Source organism: Balearica regulorum, chromosome 12, assembly GCF_011004875.1.
Source record: "Balearica regulorum gibbericeps isolate bBalReg1 chromosome 12, bBalReg1.pri, whole genome shotgun sequence".
Classification (NCBI taxonomy): Eukaryota; Metazoa; Chordata; class Aves; order Gruiformes; family Gruidae; genus Balearica; species Balearica regulorum.
The window spans coordinates 1691832-1712001 of NC_046195.1; the positions used below are offsets into that span (position 1 = coordinate 1691832).

The following is a 20170-nucleotide window of genomic DNA, read 5'->3' on the forward strand; positions in this document are numbered from 1 at the left end:
CGTGGGGGAGAAGGGACCAGATGGGAGAGCTGGAGCGGGGCGAGGGAGGAGGGCATGTGACCCGATGGGTGTGGGTGCAGCAAGGGCGACAGGAAGAGGGAATTCACTAGAGACCAGGATGTAGAAATGGGAATGACAGAGACTGAGGAAGGGAGGCAGAGGATGGAGGAAGGGGAATGAAGACAGCCTGGAAATCTCGCATGTCTCTACTGGCAGCAAGTCTCTGAAATACATGGAGAACGTACCTCCTCTGAGTGCTGGGCCACAGGAACTATTTATTCCTCATTTAGGGTAAGCTTCCACATTGCTGACGGCCTACACTGATGCCAACACAGGATTAAATTGCTGGTTTGTTGGGGTTTTTTTAGGTTATCTCTAAATGGAAGAGAAATAGAGAGGTATTAAACCAAAAGTAGTTAAGCTGCAAAGTAAAACACTCCCAAGTTATGAAATACCAGAATAAAGGTTGCCAGTGCAAAAGGATAAGCCTGGCTCATGTTGAACCAAGGTCAAGGAGCCAAGGTAAGTGCCTAAGTAACTTCCACTTAATTTACTATAGAAATCAGAGCTTGGTGTTTTACATACCTTGCGAGGAACTGCAGGGAAGGCAAGCACGGCACTGTGGCTAAGGTGGGTGACTGCCGCTCCAAGAAAGGGCTTCAGCCTCAGGACTCCTACGGGATGCAAAACACAGTGCTTAAAATGGAGACTTCACAGCGATGCACTAATTGCGCAGTCTTCACTTCCCAGGTGCCCGATTTGACATACTGAATTCTGATTTACAGAAGTGAAGAGCACTTGCAGATGTATCGGCAGTAAATGAGAATTTATGCAACTTTGGACTAAATTAGATGCTTTGCCATGTTGTATTTTCTGACAAAATCAGGCCATGAGTGTTTCTAATTGGATATCTAAAATTAAAAGACAGTTTTTACTATTCTGTCTGTATGCCTAAGTTCCTCATCTGTAAAATAAGGGTAACACCAGTTCTTGCAACAGTCTTGAGAAAATGAATTAGAGTTTGTGAAGCACTTGGATACCATAGTGATGAGTACCATGGAGGAAATGAATAAATCTGTCTTCAGAACAATATTTGAATAGTGTGCAGTAAATAAAGCATGGGCCACACAGTGAACAGCGAGGAGAAAATAAAATCATTACTTAGAGAGCACAGTCTATACTGTACAATGAGTGAGGCCGGGAACCTGTCGAAAGAACAGCATGTGATCTAATTACAATTAAATAGTGGATCATAATGCAAATGCACAAAAGGGACAAATTACAGTTGCATAGGGCATTTCTAAACTTTTAAACTTTTGAATTACAAAAAGAAACAACAACCACCTTTAGGCTGCAAATGTGTAATACACGTGTATAAATAATTCCCTCACCCTTTAATAGTCGGAGACAATATATTTACCTCATCTACCTCGGCCACCGCTACATGGTTGAGGGGAAAAGGCGCTTTTCTCCTCTTGCAGATATCTCAGCCTTACAGTCGAGATTTAATGCTGTCGTTCACACATTGACAGTGTACACTTTTAAATTCAAAATTTACCTTCTTTGGGAGCTTGTGCATGATCATCAGAGACAGATGGTATTCTCCAGAGAGGGATCCAGGGGAGGACCTTCATTTCAGTGATTAAATTTTGTCTTTTGCTTGAGGTGCTTCCTATTTCAAACCAGCCTACTGGGTTTTGGTGCAGAAGCAATGAAAGCAACGACAACTTCACTGATCTTTTGCGACTCCTCGGTCCCGCAGCTAGCACTGAGCCTTTCTGACTCCTCCTGAGATTTGAAGCTGCTTCAGAGCTGCTGTAAATCCCACTGGGTTGTCTGTGGCCCACAAGAAGGGTGATAAAATTAGGATTTGACTGTTCAGTGGCACTCTGCTTGTGTCCATTTTTCTCATCAGGATTTCTCTATTGCTTAGCAGGATGTGAGGTGACACCGAACCATTACCCTGATTGTTATCTAAAGAATTTCCCATTACTGGGCATCCTCTAGGAGCTGGTTAAGGCAATTTTGGGATAAAAAGGGGCTGCAGTACAAATAAAGACCTGACTTGTTCAGTTTAAGACTTACAGCTATGAGATACCCACCTTCACTTTCATCTGCTGTGCTGCCTCCCTTGTGTACGAGGCATCGGCTACATCCACGGACAACTTCTTTTTTTTCCCCCCAATTTTTCATATTTATTGGTCACAGATGTGGTTTTGCAAACTGCTCTGAGGTTAAAAGTCGTCCTCCTGACTTTGCAGAGCAAATTCTAGGTTAGCGGGCCATTTGCCAGAAACCCTCTAACCCCAGCACATATTTATGTCATTCCTGATGTCAACAGCTTAGACAATTCCAACTCCTCGCCGGAGATAGGGAGGGTTATAAATGGAGGCAGACCTTCCAATAACTAAGGATAGTTCCCTGGGAATTTTGAGAGGAAGATGGAGCTCCTTCGCTTGAGTCGGTGTTTAACAGAGTCTGAAATACGAGCGGAGCAGTTGGTGTGAAATGCTTTTAACAGCTTCAGACGCTGAGCGGAGGGAGCTGTGGAGGTGTAATCCAATGTTTGTTTATTCAGAGATTTCAGATGTAGATAGAGGGAACCTGGAATCCAAAATGCAGGGCTTACCGAATCCAATGCACACTTTAAAGGAAAAGAATAATTTATTTGTTATCGGAATGTGCATAGTGATGTGGGATGTGGCTGTCTGGGCATTCAGGAGAGAAATCCAGGTAACCCCCAAAGGGAAAGCCTGGCGTTTCATGGGTTTTCTGCCATCCATTTAACCAGAGCAAGATTTCGTCTCTGCAAGCCTGTCATGGGATGACGCCGTGCCACAGGCATTCACAACATTATCAGTGACACTTAGGTTGGTATTTTTTCTTTCTGTTTTGGTGGTTGTCATGTAGTCTTTGTTCTCAGGTGAGATCATTACTGGAGACATGCTGAAAATTGAGTCTCCGTTCTTCTCCCCCACTGGCAATGCCCTCACTTTTCCAGCATCCCGCTTCTGACTGAGGTACCCTAACTCCTCTTTGGACTGAAAGACTTTCTGCACACCCAGGAAGAGAAGGGACAGGTGGTCCATGCCCTCTCGTGTGAACAGGATCAGCCTCCTCTACAGCTTAAAAACCACATAAGCCAGACGAGGATTCCAGGTGGTGTTTATCCCAAAGCATTTCCAACAATCCCACAAGAATGTTAATTACTGACACCAACAATCTTATTCATATAACGGGAGTGCCTAAAGGTCTTACCTGAGGTTGGGTCCTATTGTATTAGGCACCGTAGGATCACACGATAAAAGCAAGTGCCTTCCCCAGAGAGGTGACGGTCTAGAAGAAATTTCCAAGGAAAGCAGAACCACGGAAAGGTGGTGTGAGTCATCAAAGGCAGCGCAGCACATCCACATTTCGCATCTCCCGAGTCTGAGTGCTTCAGTGCTGTGTACGCGCTATCCCATTTTCCTTCCAGCGAAGGCAGGGAAGTGAGACTGCAGCAATCTGAGAGCAAAATGGAAAGGAAAAGAGGAGAAAGACTAAAAACAAAAGGAAGAATTGATACCTAGCACAGAGGAACAGTCATTTGCCTCTGGGCTAGGGAAATCAAAGAAATAATCTTAGACCAGCAACAGAAGATGCCTGGAAAATATAGAGTCCATCACTCCTGGTGGTCTCAGTGCACTTCACAGGTGTAATTAAACCTCATCTCTGCCCAGTGTGGGAAGTTTCTAACAGCAGCATCGCCCTGTCACTTTATTTTGTTACCTGATGGATACAGCTGATGCGTTGGGCCGTATGGCCGAATCCTTTGTTCCCCTTGTTCTTTGTACCTGGCAGTTGCTCCCCGTTAACTGCCCCCCACAGCCCATACACCCTGCGCTCAGATTTTCTGTTAAAATGGCAGAAACGGGAGACACAGAGAAGTTTTACAACCTTGTGACAGAATAGTAAATACGAACAAAATTACCTCAGTCCACCAATTTAACACTTCAAACACAATGGCACATGTCATTCGTGTGATGTAGTGAAGACAGGGACGATGATCTGCAGAAATGGGAAAGAATACCGACATTGGAGCTATCTTGTCCACACACTTCTCAGCAGCCCTTTAAAGTTAGTTTGGGGTCTGCTTCCTCCTAACTGGAACGCTCCTCGAAACCTCATCACCCTTTCAAACGCTGTGAAGGAATTCCTCTACATATAATGGATTTTTCATGAAAGAGATATCGGACTTCTTAATTTTTACTACGTCATCTGAAAAAGGGACAAGCTCAAACAGTTGTAAAATTCAACCTTTCAGAACAGATCTTCAGGTTCATGTATCAGATACTTTGAAGACTTTACTGTGCAGTTTTAGATGTAAATTTATCTATGCATAAAAGTGCAGATACCTAATTTGACTCTTATCCACTAAGTAAAACACCTTGCTACCAATGCCATCAAGCAACAGATCCAAGACCTCGTTTAGACGCGATTTTCACTCCCCGAGGGCACTGAAGGATGTCTGGAGTCCTGGAGGGCTTGTCTTTTCCCAGTGGCTTCCTGCTACATGATCTGTGCACCACTATCATGGTGCCTCTCAAAGCACCCTGCTGCCGAGAAAGGCTGGGGGTCACGCTGCAGCACCTGGGCGCGCTGCCAAAGTCCGGACAAGACCCCGGTTCCATAGTTCTCCGAGGAGAGCGCCGAACCCTGTGATACAGCCCCGATTTGTCAAGGAGAAAAACAAGTTTCTGTTCCCAGCAGTTTCTAGGCTGAAAGCAGAGCTACGCCTGGAATCATTCTGCATATATTTTATTTTTAAATCATTTCTAGCCTCTTGCAAATTTTAAGCATCTCCAAAACCAGGGCAAATTTGCCAGGATTTCTTCCTACTTTTCAGCAGTCCAACTTCTTACCCCCATTAGTGCTATCTGAATCTTTCTCAGATGCAGGACTAAGCAATTTGGAGACACAAGGACAGTTTAAAAAGAAAAGAATACATCTCGTGCTGAGGAATGGTGCTACGCTGACAGCTCTAGCAGATAAAACGTGGGTAGCCTTCCAATAGGTAAAGTGTTTTACTCGCTAAACTGTCAATCTGGCACTTTTCACACACATTAATTTTACTTTCTTTTTCTTTTCTTTTCTTTTTTTTTGTTTTGTTTTGTTTTGTTTAAAGATCCCTTCAGGGCAACAGTTCTGGAAAAAAACCCCACTGTTCTGCCACCTTTCCACACTCTTCCCGGGGGAACAGTGATCAAAACCAGGAGAGCAAAACACGCAAGTCCGATGGGATATGAAATGCGGGTGATCGTGCCGTGAACCCTTGCATCTCCCTGACAGGTACGCTGCACATTAAGCACATCAGGATCTATACGTCTGCTGTCACGATGTGGTTTTACCACATATTTTTATTTCCTTAGTACCTGAATGGCAGCTTTAGAAATCAAATTACAGTCTGAGTGCTACAGGCTGCAGCCCCCTGACTGAGCCACTAAATCAGACTAATTGAAACAACAAATATGCCTGAATAGCAGTTCCTTAAGAAAACGTTGCCCTTACAACACACTGTTTTTACTTCTAACACAACTTGACTGGACTTATTGACTGCTTGGTATTTCTGCTACTGCATTTGAAGTTTATTAATTCTAAGAAAATATGAAATGAGTTTCAAAGAGGTCAGAATGTGACTTTGTGTCCAAGTAAGACACAAAGACATTCAGAAATACTAAATGGAGCAGAGGGAACTGCAGGAAACTAAAGACTGCTAGTTCATATCAACAGAGATCGGTGGGGTTTGAACATCGCTGCCCATTGAGCGGCCTGGCCCGAAAAGAGGTGAAGGTGCTAATCCACTTTCTAGTGAAGAGGAACCACCTCTCTGTAAATGCTGCCCAGCAGTTCTTCCCCCTCCACTAACAGCCACTTTTTGGGGGGATGCTCTTAGAAGGATGTAAGGTTGCAGGGGCATATCTTCCTCCAGTGTAGCGGGAGGTAGGTGCTGGCAGGGAAATTCGAGAGGAAAATACTCGTATGCTATACAGGCGGTGGACATTTTGTGTAAAAGCAAAATGTCTTCACACTCCCAAAGGAATTCAGTTAAAAAGGATCACTACCAAAAACTGGAGAGAATTTAGATGTTTGGAACAAATTTACATTGCTAAAAATGGGGAATTGGTAGAGAAAGAAGTTAAGGCTATGGAAGTACTTTCAATTCTGAAAGTACAGAAGCGCCATGTATTCAGCAAGAAATCCATTGCTCAAAAAGACTTTCATTCCATGTTCAAAAACCTACAGTGAGGGCTGAGAAGAAATTGAGGTTTATGTCTATATCATCTGGAATAAACATTTACATTCTCTGAGGAAAGAAATGGCATTGTTTGGATGCAAGCCCTCTGAGGCAGGTAACAAAAAAGATATATTTGACAGAGGAAGAAAAGCTTTCTCACAAATTTAATGTTTTTCTAGCCCCAAATGGCTGCAGTCTGCCTCTAAACCCTCTTTCAGGCTGATGCTTGCTTCATGATCTTTTAGTTTCGTCTAAACCGTCCTCTCAAATGGAAGTCCAGCTTTTTTCCTTCCGACCTGTAGCCCACTCACCGGATATCAGGCAGCACTCGTCTGGTCCTTTTGGGGTTGTCGTCACAGTATCTGCGGTGAGCTGCTACTTCTCACGCCGCCAGGTCGTTCTAGGAAGTACTACTCTTGGAGAAGGCAGCGTAGGGGAAGACAAGGAATAGTATTACTGACATGCTTTGATGTTTACTACTACTGCTGCTGTTAATGTGTGTTTTTACTAAAGAGCAGAGTTCATGTATTGTGCTTATCTTAAAAAGAAAGCTCTAGAAAGTACCAATGAAAGACATCAGGAAGAAAAACCTCACATAACACTCCTATTCTCTTATTGTCTCTTTTTTTCTTTAAAGTATTTTCTTTAAAGTACATCCCGAAGAAGCACGTGCTGTGCACAGGCCACAGGAAGCAAGTGGGGCGAACTCTGCCACTGAGGGAGGCAAATGCCTCACCGTGAGCAATTTCCAAACCAGAAAGACAAAGAAGTTGGTCTTGTTCCTGGCTACAGTTGGTTCTGACGCAGGAAAGTTTTTACTAATTTTCAGTTGATGCAGGTGGACGATGCCTACCACGTTAGAAGTGACAAATGCAAGAAATCTTGCACTTTACCTAAAAAATGACAGATATGATGTATGTAAAGAAGGACCGAGCACAGAAAGCTCTGTGATTCTCTCACCTGAATAGCCTATTTGCAGTGTTGAAAGGCTAACTGAATGTAGATAACAGATCAGATCCTGACGGGTTTTTGGAACAAACCAGAGAAAAGTAGATGGTTTTTTACTCGCAATTAACACAGGCACCAATGAGTCCAGTACTGGGTCTGCTACACCGCAGCAGCTGACTTAGAAACCACCTTTCAAACTGGCCTGAGGTCAGTGAACTGATCTGTTCAAACAGCACTGGAAAGCCACCATGTCTATACTGAAGGTGACTGAGAGACGAGAGGTCCAATAATCCAAAAATTTACCACAGAAGGGAGCAGAGATCTGCAGTGTTCAGAAGCGGACTGCAAAAAAAAACCACACAAGGGAACAGAGCAGTGGGGCAAGCGACAGAAACCAGTCCTCACCTTTGAGAAAAGACGAGGTAACTCAAGTGATGACATTGAGAACATGCGAATGCCCACGCGGTGGTCAGTGGGGACCAGATCTCCATGCAGAGTGCTTCATGGGCCCAGGGCGGGTAGGGGGACACTGTAGCAGAAGGTGAGCAAACCACAGCCTGAAAGATAAATAGATATTAATTAAAGTTGTGCACCAATTTATGCAGTGCTAGGAATTTAATTAGCCCCTCCAAAAAAAGCTACAAGCAGACTTGAAATTTGGCATCTCCTCTCTGACCCAAGGAATCCATCCTTAAATGCATGAGGAAACAACAGAGAGCCAAAGAGACAGTCTGAAAAATTAGCAGCGTACACGGTTGTGTTGAAAAGCCTTGTTCACATTAGAACACCTTCACCAGGGTACCTGAACCACAGAGCGAGGTGTTTAAAAAACATAGGGAAGCCTGCACAGGGTGCTGAGTAAACCTGAATACAGCCCATCCTAAGGCTCATCTCCTATACCAAGGTCTTACGTGGAGTATAGCGGACGCTAGAGGAAGGGCCGAAAAGGCTCGCAGCTCTGTGAAAGATAAGAGGAAATGCAGAACTGACAGCAAGCGGGCACTCATGGGTCACCAGAGAAAGGGGAAAAATGCAACCCTTTGTGATTAAACACAAATAAATATGTAGGAAAGGAACATTTTCTATTTCCTGCAAGGAGGAAAATTTGGGGGGAAATGGCCTATGCCAAATATTTTTCTCTGCTGGAGGCATCAGCAGGGTTCTGACGGGCACGTTAGGAAAACAGATCATACGTTTGTGCGTAGTCAACAGCCCCTAGGGGAGACATCATTTTCTCAGGCTGCCGTTTGGGTTGTGTTCGGCACTTGAACTGTTCCATGGGCTTCGATAGCCTAGGATCTGCGGAGATGTTGTTTTGTTCTGAGGGAAAAGACCAGAAGCGCACAACCAGAAGCTCTGATCAGCTTTTGAAAGACCCAGACCAGCAGAGCTCAACCAACAAACCTCCTTTGTAATGGAAATGCCGTACCTAGGCATGAAATTAGAAAAGCAATGTGTACAAGCAGATTACAATAAGATTGAAGTCATCCTCAGTATTCCTGCCCCAGCAGAAAAGGATGCAAAGTTAAGATACCTTTGAGTAGTGAGCTGTCTACCCAATTTAGCTGCCCAAGCAATCAACGACAGATCTTTATGTGTAAGAGCGTTCAGTAGACCTAACATACAGATCTTCACAGGGAAACTGAAAGGAGCTAATTAATAGCCCCAGACAAACAGAATTAAGTGCAAAACTGGACATAGATCTTTACGGACCAGTGCTGACTGAGCTGAATTCTCTCCTTGCACTCTCACTAGTGCTTATGACCCTAGCGAGGCATAAAGATTAATGCTCGTAGAAAAAGCATTTGCTTTCCGCTTTTTGTGAAGCACTTGCAGGCTGTCTCCTGGAACGTTTCGTCTGGTTTCAATTCGAGATAGTATTAGTCTTAACTTACAGCCTTAGCCGGCTGTAGTTTTACTCTCCCCTGTCCCGTTCCAGAGGAGCCCGAAGTGACACCTTTCTATCCTTGCCGCTACGATTACTAGGAAGTGAATTCCGTAAGTCAGACTCTGTTTACGCTCCAAACTGACCAGCTCTGTCAGCAGGGCTGCCCTGAGTTGCTTGGTTTGAGTAGGAAGGGCACCCGAGCAGGAGTACATACCCACAAAGCTCACGGCAATGTACTAGCGGTCATTTAGCCTTTTCTAGAAAAGGTAAAAAGATGAGAATTTACTTAGAGGACTGGACCGCACGTGGTGTTTTGCAGTCACGCACAGGGTATCTACCACACAGATGGGCAGGCCAGAGGGAGCAGCTACTACTGTTCCTCCTCCACCAGACCAGTTCATTTTGACCCAAATATTCTAGAGAGAAATCCCAGACACAGTGTGGCCGGCGGGTCAGCAGGAAAGGTCTGGCAAGAAATACTCCCCAAGTGCCTTTGAGAAGGCACAAGAAGAAGTTAAATGCTGAAAATGAAGAGTCTGCAGTGCACCGGCAGCTCCTGCAGCAGGGAAAGCCGAGAGCAGGTTTTTCAGGATCATGACTTTGGACTAAGGGGCCTGAATTCTGTGCAAATTTCACTTCAGGTGTCTGCTTGGATCTGGCCTTAAATTTCCCTTTATTCCGCTGGAGAACAGCAATACTTCCGCGGTGGTTCACAGTGTCACTGTTAAACTCGGTAATCCCTCTTCAAGACCTAGGGGTGGAAGGTCTTGCACAAAAAACCTTTTATTTTAGAGCTAAAAGCAAGGTAAAAGAAGACATCAAATAACAGAGTCAGCTCTGAGAGGATTCTGAGAGATGTAATATGCTTGAGAAAGGTAAATCTCAGGCTCGAGGGCTGCAGCTGATCTTGGGCCCCTCACCTCGGCGGACACGGCTGCCTTGGTGCTGCGCAGCTACACGCGTCGTTCCTCGAGTGAGGTCTCTCGGCTCCGATTTCTCTGAGGTGCCCTTCAATGTGGAAGCTAAAGATCATTCAAATCTTTCAGAGGACAACCATGAGATCCAGCCATCATTCCTCCCTTCGATAAATAAAACAGTTTCTAGCATAGGCGGCTCTTTGAATTATTGCAGAGCACATAATAGTCCCTGTATTTGCCTACACAATCACTGCGCTCCCCAGATCTAACTCATTACTGTGCTTAGCGAAGCGCTTTGAACTGCCTCGAGCATGAAAAGCACCATATAAGAACAAATTTTATTGTCATAAAAAGGTATTAAGGCAAGTTAGAGGCACTATTGACGCACATGCTATGTTATAATTGGCAAACGTTCACAAAGGCAAAATCCAGCTTTGTGCATCAAGCTGGAGGGTACCTGCGTTGCACACCGAGTCTGTCTGCGCATCCTCTCCTCCACCCTACAGCGCTCCCAGCTCCCACCGACAAGCTGGCTGTCTGAGAGCCGCGACTCCCTAAACACAGCCCTTTTTTGCTTTGGATGAGAAGCAGCACTCCGCTTGACCTGCTTTTAAAGGGAGACGTCAACCCCGCTGGCTAGTATCTGGCATTATCCAGCTGCGCCTCAGTCTTTCCTCACCCATCATTCCTCCACATTCATTTTGGTCACAAGCCGTCACCCCCAAGGATCACATCTGCATCCCTGTCCCTGAACTGAGGCCTGTGCCACCCGTTCCACAGCTGTCGGCTCAGCTGGGACCTGCAGCACCCTCTGTTGTTCCCTTCCCAGAGTTCACACCCAGCTCGCCCTCCCTACCAGGACTAATTCCTTTCCCGGGTCAGTTACTGTCTTCCAAAACAACTCTGTCAGGGTTACGCCAGTCTGCCCTGGTCTGGGTTCTTGTTCCCTGCTTGTTGCTCTTGCCAAATTCATTTCCAAAAAATTACCTGTGAAATGGAGGGGCGCTGTAGGTATAGAACTGAGATAGCTGAAGTCCTTCTTAAGAGGAATAGGTAGAACTCAAATAGCTTCTAGTGACCCAAAAGTCCTGGAAAATAAGTAACACTTGGAAATGTCAGGTCACTCATCTACAGGAAAGTCTCTGTACCAGTGCTGTGCTTAAGGATGTTATCGGAGAAGCCAGGAATGTTCTTGGCATTGGAGGGTAGTGGGCAGAACATTTTTTGCAGGCCCACACAAAACTGTTGGGCTGTCCCAAGCCAATGTCACGTCCCAGAGGGACATCAGAGTCAGCGCTTTCACTGCTGTAGTTACCAGCAACCAAGATAAATACATGAAATATTAATGGGAATATTGAGAAATAACAAAAAATAATACAGAAACCACAATGGTATGTGCTCGCAGGCACATGTGCATGCACGTGTGTGCAGTCTGTCCAATGGACTCATGTGATCATCCAAGAGCCTGGCTCCCAAGCTTCATTCAACCCCTGAAACCTTCCACTGTCTTGAATTCCTTCTGCACAAAGGAAGCCCCGTGGCCCGTTTCAAAGCACTAACAAACAGCTCCGTTTTGGCTAGAAAGCACACGAGTTTTTGGGAGGTTGAGCTCAGTTTCTCTTCTGAACTATCAGGTATTTGGAAAGCTGCAGAGACTGTGGGATCATCCTGGGAGAGAAAACTGTGTCCCGCCATCATACACTGTGCCCACAAACCTGACTCACGGACCACCGTGCAGCCTTGAGTCTTTAAAGACGAAAAGAGCGAGCGGAAACCTCCGAAAACCCGATGTGCTCAAGGCAGCCGTGTCAAGGATGAGCATTTCTAGAGAAAGAGACTGGTGCGCGAAGTGTCTCTGTGGTCCAGCATACAGGAAACGCCGCTTGAGAGCTTTCGCTTCAAGTGTGCGCTAAAAGGTTTTTTATATTTCTCAATCCGGTTAAACTTTCTTGGCTGCCCTCCACTCTGCCCACAAAGTACTGCTGGAAAAGGAAGAAACTCTTACTGGCATGCACAAAGATTGGGAGTTTTCTTCCTCCACGCAATGATGAACTGACTATTCAACGGAAGTTTAATCCAACAGGTCCCTTACTGCGTCCAGTGGCCTGTTTCTCCTCACCACTGCTTTAGCTGAGCGTGACTTCAGTGGAGTGAGCTCAGTGTTAGTAAGTAGGAAGAGACCTGGAGTAGTGATGTGCTCACATTAGCTTCATTTTTAGATCTTTCCTGATGGGAGAAATTGAGAACCAAAGACATTCCACCAAACCTACTCATCCAATTACTGGAGGACTTTGAAAACGCGATACGGATCAGCCTAACAGCCCAAGCTTCTCCCTGAACAGAACGTGAGTGTGCAGACGCTGCACTTTTGGGAAGCATCGAGAACCAGACAGATTAGCTTTGTGGCTTTTGTTAGTTGGTTCTGACTTGCTTTTGACTACTTGCCTGCTCACTATTAACACCCCATGGTGCAGTTGTGTTTGACATCCCTATAACAAACCCTGATTTATATGGCCTCAGACAATTCCTCCTCCTTTGTGTGGCCTTGAGAACGGCGTAACAGGCATAGAAAAATGAAACCCATTTAAATCAGTCACTACCAACGGAGCAGACGTCTTCAAAGAGCGTTATCTTTGTGGATCAAACTTCACCCTTCTTGAATAATCAAGATTTTTAAATGTAGCTTTTGGGGTTTGGCAGAAGCAGACACATACTTACTTCAGTGAGTAGACTTAAAAAAAAAAAGGTGAAAGCATGATTGAGATTCACAGAGCTACAGAATAAAAGAGAGAAAAGATCCAGAGAAAAATCAAATGTGCTACATTCATCACTCAATCATTCAATTACAAGTATTTGAGCAGCTGTCCAGTGAAAGGAATTCAAGCTCCCTATTTTACGGCACGTCTCTGAACATCTCTGGTGCTTTTCCACATGGCAATGCAGCAGATGAGCCGTGCTCCTTTCTATACCCATCGCCCGCAGAAAATCTGCAAACCATTGTCACTGATGCTCACTAAATTAGGATCCATGTCATAACATACCCTGTTTCCAAAGCACGTCCACTACTTAACGCACCGCTTGCTTTAGGAATGTGGTTTTTCTTTGGTACGATGTGAACACTACGATTATGTGCTGCATGTGCCAAACAGGCAGGGCTGGGTGGAGAAACACAAGGGAGGCTTCGGCTCAGAAATGATAGTACCTATTTTTGGCTCCCGAAGCCAAGCTGTGCCGCTCCCACTCCGTTCTGATGATCCAGCACGTATCATACTAGATGTCAACGATCCCAGGCAGTCACGACAGTTTGGGGTGCTGGGCTTCAGCATCCTGGGGGAGGGAAGATAAGCAGCAATTTTTCTGAAGTCTGTATCATGGTAACTGTTATTTCATTATTAATATTTAGATGAGGTTATTCTTCAGTCTGAACACATCGGTACAAGACAGGAGACACATAGTTGGCTGTTCCCTCTCTGACAACCCTCCACCAGAATGCAGCAGGACGTCCCCTTCTCCGAAACATCCACCCGTTGGGCAACCACGGTGATTTTTTAAGATCCAGTTTTAAGACCAAATGCCCTCTTGCTCCTTGCTCCCTGGGACACACAGAATACGGTCTAACCGGAGTAAATTCCTGTCCCGACTCTGTTTTACATCACGACAGTGTTTACTGTGGGTCGCACAGTATTGTCACAGCACTCCAAGCCCTACAGTCCCCACTTCCCTTAGAGATGTGGCCCGCGAGCAGTGTACCACACATCTGCTTTGCAGTAAGAGCCCTCTCCGTGCTTTTAACCTGCCACCAGCGTAAGAGAGGGTTAGCTGAGCCCTCCCTCGAGAGCCCCCCAGTGACAACTTACTTACTCCCGTACCCGAATCCTCAGACACCGCAAGCCAAAATCTCTGCTCCCCTCACCCTCAGGAGGTTGTCACAGCCTCCCCCTCTCCATGGCTTTGGGAGACAGTTCAAATCCTCTCTTGAAACTCAACCTGGGCACCTCTCTTCATGGCTGAAGTGGGACATCTCCAACAGGCAGCACCTGGCGCAGCAGGAGTCACGCCAGAGCTCTTCCGGAAAGCTGGGAAGCAAAACACAGAATGTAGGTCTTCAGCTCACCTACCCGCAGGAACATCTTCTCTTTCTTCAGCTGTTTTTCTTCATTACGTTATCTTGCAGTACACTGTGCTATCAAGTAATTAGAAACACATACATAACAGTTTCTCAAAACGCCAGAGCTTTTATCTTTAGAAATGTAACAGTGAAAGAAAATGATACCATGCAGACACTGTAAAAAGAAATATTTTTAAAAAAATGTTACATTCTTGATCAAGGAACAAACCAGTATGAATAATCACAATCACATTTTGCAGCCATGTAACTTTTTTATCTTTTTCTTTCCCAAACATCTGAAGAACATGAACGGATGTCTGAATCCTTCACGTGAAAATAGCTTAAACTAGCACCGAGAGAAAATACGCAGCCACGTATCGATCTGCAAAGACAGAGTGAGTTGGAACCTGAGCTAACGGTCCCTGATCTTGGACGGGGGGTGGCAGAGCTCACCTCCTCTCAGGACCAGCCCCATCCTCGGTACAGCCTGCGAGAGCTTCACCTCAATTCTTTTAAGCAAAGGTTGGCCAGAGGAGCACGGCACCATTTTATTTAATCACAGTGGAGTTCTGGTATCCACAGGAAAAAATCCTGGAACCAGAGTGTATTTTCATGATCGGTGACTACATAGCGGTATAAAATGTCTGCACTGCTTCTTTCCATTCCAGCCTGTGCCTTTGAAGTCATGGTAACAGCTTTTGGATTCGAATCCTCTGATGAGACTCCTTGATTTATTAGGTAAAACATCTGGAAAAAATGAAGACTTGTGGCAGCGTAAATCCCCCAGAAGGAGCGGAGAGAGGTTTCATCTGAACAGTACCCTTGTCAAAAAGCGAGGAAACCCGAGCCTTGGCGACTAGCTTAAGGTTGCTGTGAGGTTGAAAAGCTCCAGCTCAGAATGGGCCCGTTCACGTTTCACCCACTGGCCCAGAAACCGGGACGTAGACTTGGCGGGGGCTACGAGCAGAGAGAGGAATGTACATCAGCGAACAGCCCTCGGTGCTGGGACCCTGCCACAGCTAACTAAATGATTTTCATACGCTCTTGCAGCTTGAACGTCGGTAGCAATTCTGCCCTTGACATTAATAAGGTAGCTCCTGTTATAAATCACTGCATACTGCGGGAGCAGTATGAAATGTAAAATACCTGCCTCTCTCCCGACAAAGAAAAAAGGCAACGGTGAAATACAGATGGGCCAGAAATACATAGTTCAGGTCGCCTGCGCGGCATTGCTGTGATGAAGAGGGGTGTCAGGACGACTTTTCCATTCCCAAATTGCAACGGTCCGTGTGAGTAAAGGAATGTTGGCTTCGGCAGGAGAAGATGCCTTCTTGGATGGTGCCGATCTGAAAGGAAAAAAACCTGTGCGGGTAACAAACAAGGAGAGAAGCGTTTTAGGAAGCGGATTTCTTCTTTTATTTGGAATCAGCCCTGAAGTAAGGCAAAAAAAAAAGAGAGGAGAAAGGGAACAGCAGGAACAGCTTGCTGTGCTTTGGAGTTACTGCTAATGGCTTCTCCTATGAAATGTGTGCGCGGGGGCACACGTGTGTGAGTGACTACGTGTGCATCTGTGCGTATCTGTGTAAAATTTTTGTTAGATGAGGGCAAAGCTAGAAATCGTGGAGGTACTTGACCCAGCATTATTTACTCTCTCTGCCTCCTCCATACAATAACCCATGTTCCAAATTTCAGGGCTCGTGCTTTTTTCCCCCCGAGAGCCATCTTTTGACAGTTATTTTCCCATCTAAATCCCTGTTCCAGCAATTTGAATAATACAGTTCAAACACAAGACCGAGTGCCAAAGTTCTTTTTGGAGGGGGCGTAGGACCAGTGGAGGAGGGGGAGTTCAGAGAGTATTTTTTTAATCAGATAAATTATTGCTGGGAAACCAGCCACTTCTCTCCATTCAATTTATACTCTATGGGGAATCCATCTAATACCCCTTCTCTTCGTGTGAAGCAGGGCCGGAGAGATGCTGTATCAAACCAGGGAGGAAGGCAAAAGATGGGATGGAGTGCAGGGAATGAACAAACAACAGGATCAAGGGGCTAGGCAAAAGCTGGCGGACAAGAAGAGCCAAAGGGACGCGTACGCACCTCCTCGAACAAGGGAGGAAAGGAGAAAATGGGTTTCCTCGTTTCTCTGCTGGCAAACTGGAGCAAGCTCAAGCGTGCGCAGTGTGGGCCGGGAGCTTCAGGGCTGACGTAAGGAGCTTTTCACCTGCAGGGAGGTGGCGCGGCTCCAGGCAGGTCCGTAGCTGCGCGGGACGGATGTTCCTACCAGGCGCTGTTTGAGTTTGCAAAATGAGTTTAGTGATTTCGCACCGGTTCCCAGTGGAACTGGGAACGTGCCAGTTCACCTCACCATTGTAATTGGAACTGGTTACTGCTTTGCTGGCCGGCTGAGAGAAGCCAAGGACTGGGAACAGACGGCTCCCAGCACATCGGGTTTCAGACATGCTCGCAGGGCAGCACGTCTGGGAAGCTCGCCTTGCTGTCTGGGCATACCTTTTATTCTTGTTTGTATTTCTCGAACACCTAAGGCCCCGACCAAGACAAGGCTCCGTTGTGCCGAGGCGCTGTACGTACACGCAGCGAGAGCCGGGCCGCGTCCCGAAGAGCTCCTAGTTAAACAGGGAGACAATTAGAGGTGGGGACGGAAACAGGTGCACAGAGAAGCGAAATGATTTCCCCAACCTCGCCGAGTGAGTCGATGTTCAAACCAAAACCAGAACCCGGTGCCTGACACCAAGCCGCAGCAGTTGCTTGTCTTTCAATCCAGTCCTGAGGCTCCCCCCTCTAGCCTAAATGCGTACTTAGTCTTGGCGACTAAATGCAGATAGAGTTTTTCAAGAATTACAGGGTAACGGCACCTGAATGGGTGTCACGGCACACTTTTCTGACCTTTTATTCTTCTTTATAATGAAGAATGAAAAGCTTTAGTGGGAGAGTTGGCAGTAAGCTCAGGAGACAAGGAGACTTCTGAGGAAGATTTCCCAGATTCTGGGAGTGACTACAGTACAAATAATGGTGGAAAATAAAGGAACTGACTCAGCAGGAGGCAAAGGGGAACAAGTGGAAGAGCAACTCCGCTCTGGAAAGCTGCAAGGAGAATATGACACACAGAGAAATAAGGCAAAAAAAATTTCAGACGTGTGTAGACTGCATTTTGGATAGCTTCCTTCTTGACAGCCCAGGTGTCAAAAACCTGCTGAGCACCCATTCTCAGGAAATCAAGCCTTACACAGAGTCCGGTTATTTTTGGCCCAAACCAACCAAACAAAAGAGACTCCCTTCATTCAGAGCTCATTCCCATCTGCCATAACAGACGATGGGCTTTCGCCAGTCCCCCCCTGATTTTCTGTCTCCAAACCTAAGCTGCGTGAAGGTGTCATCCCCAATACTACAGATTCCTCTCCTAGGCAAAATTAATGCTTAAAGCAACACCGATCTAAATACATAATTAACCCCCCCTCTAGCCCACCTACCAAATAAACTTATTTTCAGACTTCAATTAACCTCTGAGGTTATTACTTGGAACTACAGATCTCCCTAGAAATGCCAGAACTGCTTGTGCCAGGACAAAGTGAGCCCACTTGTTCTGCAAATGTCAGCTTTTGGGGAGCATCTTAACCCGCAGTGGTTCTTCTCCAGCCGAGGCATTCTCAGGAAAAAAAAAGAATAACGTTTCAAGCACTTTTCCCCTCCTTTCTAGGAAATGGAGAAGGTGGTATCTCTTCCTCCTCAGATAATTTTTTTCTTGTATTTTGAGTCCCCAAACATATGTACTTCATTAAAGCACTGCCCATTTCAGAGGCTTTACCCGGGACTGGATGAACTCTAGTGGTAGGTATATTCGAGCTGCTTTGTGCATTCAGTTATCCCTAAATGTCTTTTGGGGAATCTGTTCCAGATTCTGATCATTTTACATGAAGACTCAGGGACTCAATAATCTCTCCCCTCCCAATCCCCAAGAAAAACAGAAACACCAACTCGTCAACCCTAGATCAAGCGCAGACCTCTCTAACATCCCAACCTGGAACCATCTTTCATACGTCTCTTTTCTCCGTGACTCTGGCATGCCACAGGATCTGCAGTAGTCTCCCTGTCCAAGGAAAGAAAACACATGAATCAGGACCTCTGCTCTTTGCCAGCAGGTACACATGAAATTGCTGTTTAAGCCTCTCCAACATTTCTGGAGACTCACCGGGCTGTGGGAGTTTGGGGCTGCTCCATTCTTCCATGTTGGTTATCATTTTTCATTTCTTTTACACCTGATACCATGTGGTTTATAGAAATCTCTCCGGGCTCAATAAACTATGGAAGTAAGCCTCCCTGTTCTGTTTTCTTTCTTTTCCTGCTCCTCTTCATTCCTTTCCTGGCTCTAAAGCTAAGCAACCAAATCCCCCCGGCTTCACTGTTAAGCAAAGGGCAGCTAGAAATGGCAGGAAAAAGGGTCCTGCCTGAGCATGAAGGAAAGGCAAGGAGGAGTCCCCAGCCATCTAACAGGGGAAGATGCCTGCTCGCTTCGCTCTATTACACAGAGGGTAAGGAAAGGACAAGAAAAAACAGGATTTATATAGCCAGGGATCTGTGGTCCTTCAAGAAAACAGTTCATGTACTGTTTCTTGGGGGCAGCAGGATGGACTCGGAGGTTTGCCAACACCCGGCCCAAAGGCCCTGACGGGTTATGTCAGCACCAGGCTTTTCTTCTCGTTCCCCTTGCGGCTGTCCCTGTGGTGCACCTGCGGGCGCAGAGGTGGCAGGACAGACAGACCAGCTACCCACACTTCACGAGGCTGATGCGCCCTGTTTCTCTTCACCGTCGCTCCGCCGATGGAACGCGTGCGGCAACAAGCCGATCCCTGAGAAGCAGAAATACCCGAGCCGGGTTATTCTGGAATTAGATCCCGCACATCACCTTCCCCACCGCTGCCCTTCCCCGCAGCACTCCTGCTCGCTTCCATGTCCTGTATGTGCTTGGCTGGACAAGGGGCAGCGCACGCTTGTTCGGAGCAGCTGTGCTGCCTGGCCAGCTGGCTGCTTCTCCGAAGGGACGTGTGGCTGAGGTTTCTTCCACCAGTGGGGACTCTACTTTGGGTTTCTTTTTCCTCCCTCCAGCTGCAAACCTTCAGGTAACTTGTGGGAATTTCGTATCATTGAAATTACAGCTCTGACTGACTGACGGTTTCGGAAATAATTCAAGGGGAGGGAGGAATGACAGAAAAACAGTAGGATACTTCTTTAGAAACCAAGACTAAAATGCTAGTGTAAAAGGGCTGGTGGAAATCTTGTTTTCATCGCCCACAAAATCCCTGATGCTGGAAAACATCCCCCCCCTTTCCCAATTTGCTACAAGTTCAAACACGAACAGCTTCTGCTGGGAATAGCTGACTGTGCCAGAGTATGATAGCTGCTGTTCCTACACTGTCCTCCCCTCCCCAGATTATCACATTTCAGCCCAGAAAATGAAAGTTGCTCAGTGTTTACTAACCATTCTGCTCCTTTCCACTCTGCAAGGACCTCCGTGGGAGAGCCAGATCTCTGCTGTTTACAAGCCCATCTGCTTCTGTTGCTTTTCTTCACCTGAAGTTAGAACGCTCTGTTCAGGATATCGCTCGTGGTTGTGTTGGGAACTGCAAAGAGCAAATGAGGATTTCAGGTGGTAAGCGAGCAGCATGAAGAGAAGAATACAAATCTGTTCTCATCTAAATAGCCCTAGAAATAATTAAAAAAAAAAAAAAAAGAATAAGATGAAAAGAGGAAATTCCAAAAAGCCAATGATGGTTTCGGCAGCACAATCATTCCAAGGAGAGTTTTCCCCACATTTTTATGAGAATTTGAATGTTTAGAGCCAGAATGGAAAAAGCACGAGCACTCCAATGACTGTTTCCCTGAAATTACACTGATCCCTCTGGTCTCTGCATTTTAAAGTCTCTATAGGTAGAGCTGCAAGACTCTACTTTGCCCAAACCTGCACTGCTGCTGTGAGCTGTTTAGTTGTGAAGTCTCCGTATAGTTTAACTCAAGGCCACA

At 46.0% G+C, this 20170-nt stretch overlaps 2 long non-coding RNA genes across 2 annotated transcripts; both read right to left on the reverse strand.

Annotated features, from left to right (window-relative positions):
* Positions 1-254: 254 nt before the first annotated feature.
* LOC142603443 (uncharacterized) lies at positions 255-3372 on the reverse strand. The gene is made up of 3 exons (XR_012837375.1): positions 3259-3372; positions 586-674; positions 255-375 (listed from the first exon to the last, which is right to left on the reverse strand). It is a non-coding gene; the product is annotated as an uncharacterized LOC142603443 (long non-coding RNA).
* Positions 3373-7756: 4384 nt separating this feature from the next.
* Positions 7757-13346, reverse strand: LOC142603444 (uncharacterized). The gene is made up of 3 exons (XR_012837376.1): positions 13230-13346; positions 11015-11115; positions 7757-7779 (listed from the first exon to the last, which is right to left on the reverse strand). It is a non-coding gene; the product is annotated as an uncharacterized LOC142603444 (long non-coding RNA).
* Between the last annotated feature and the right edge of the window lie 6824 nt (positions 13347-20170).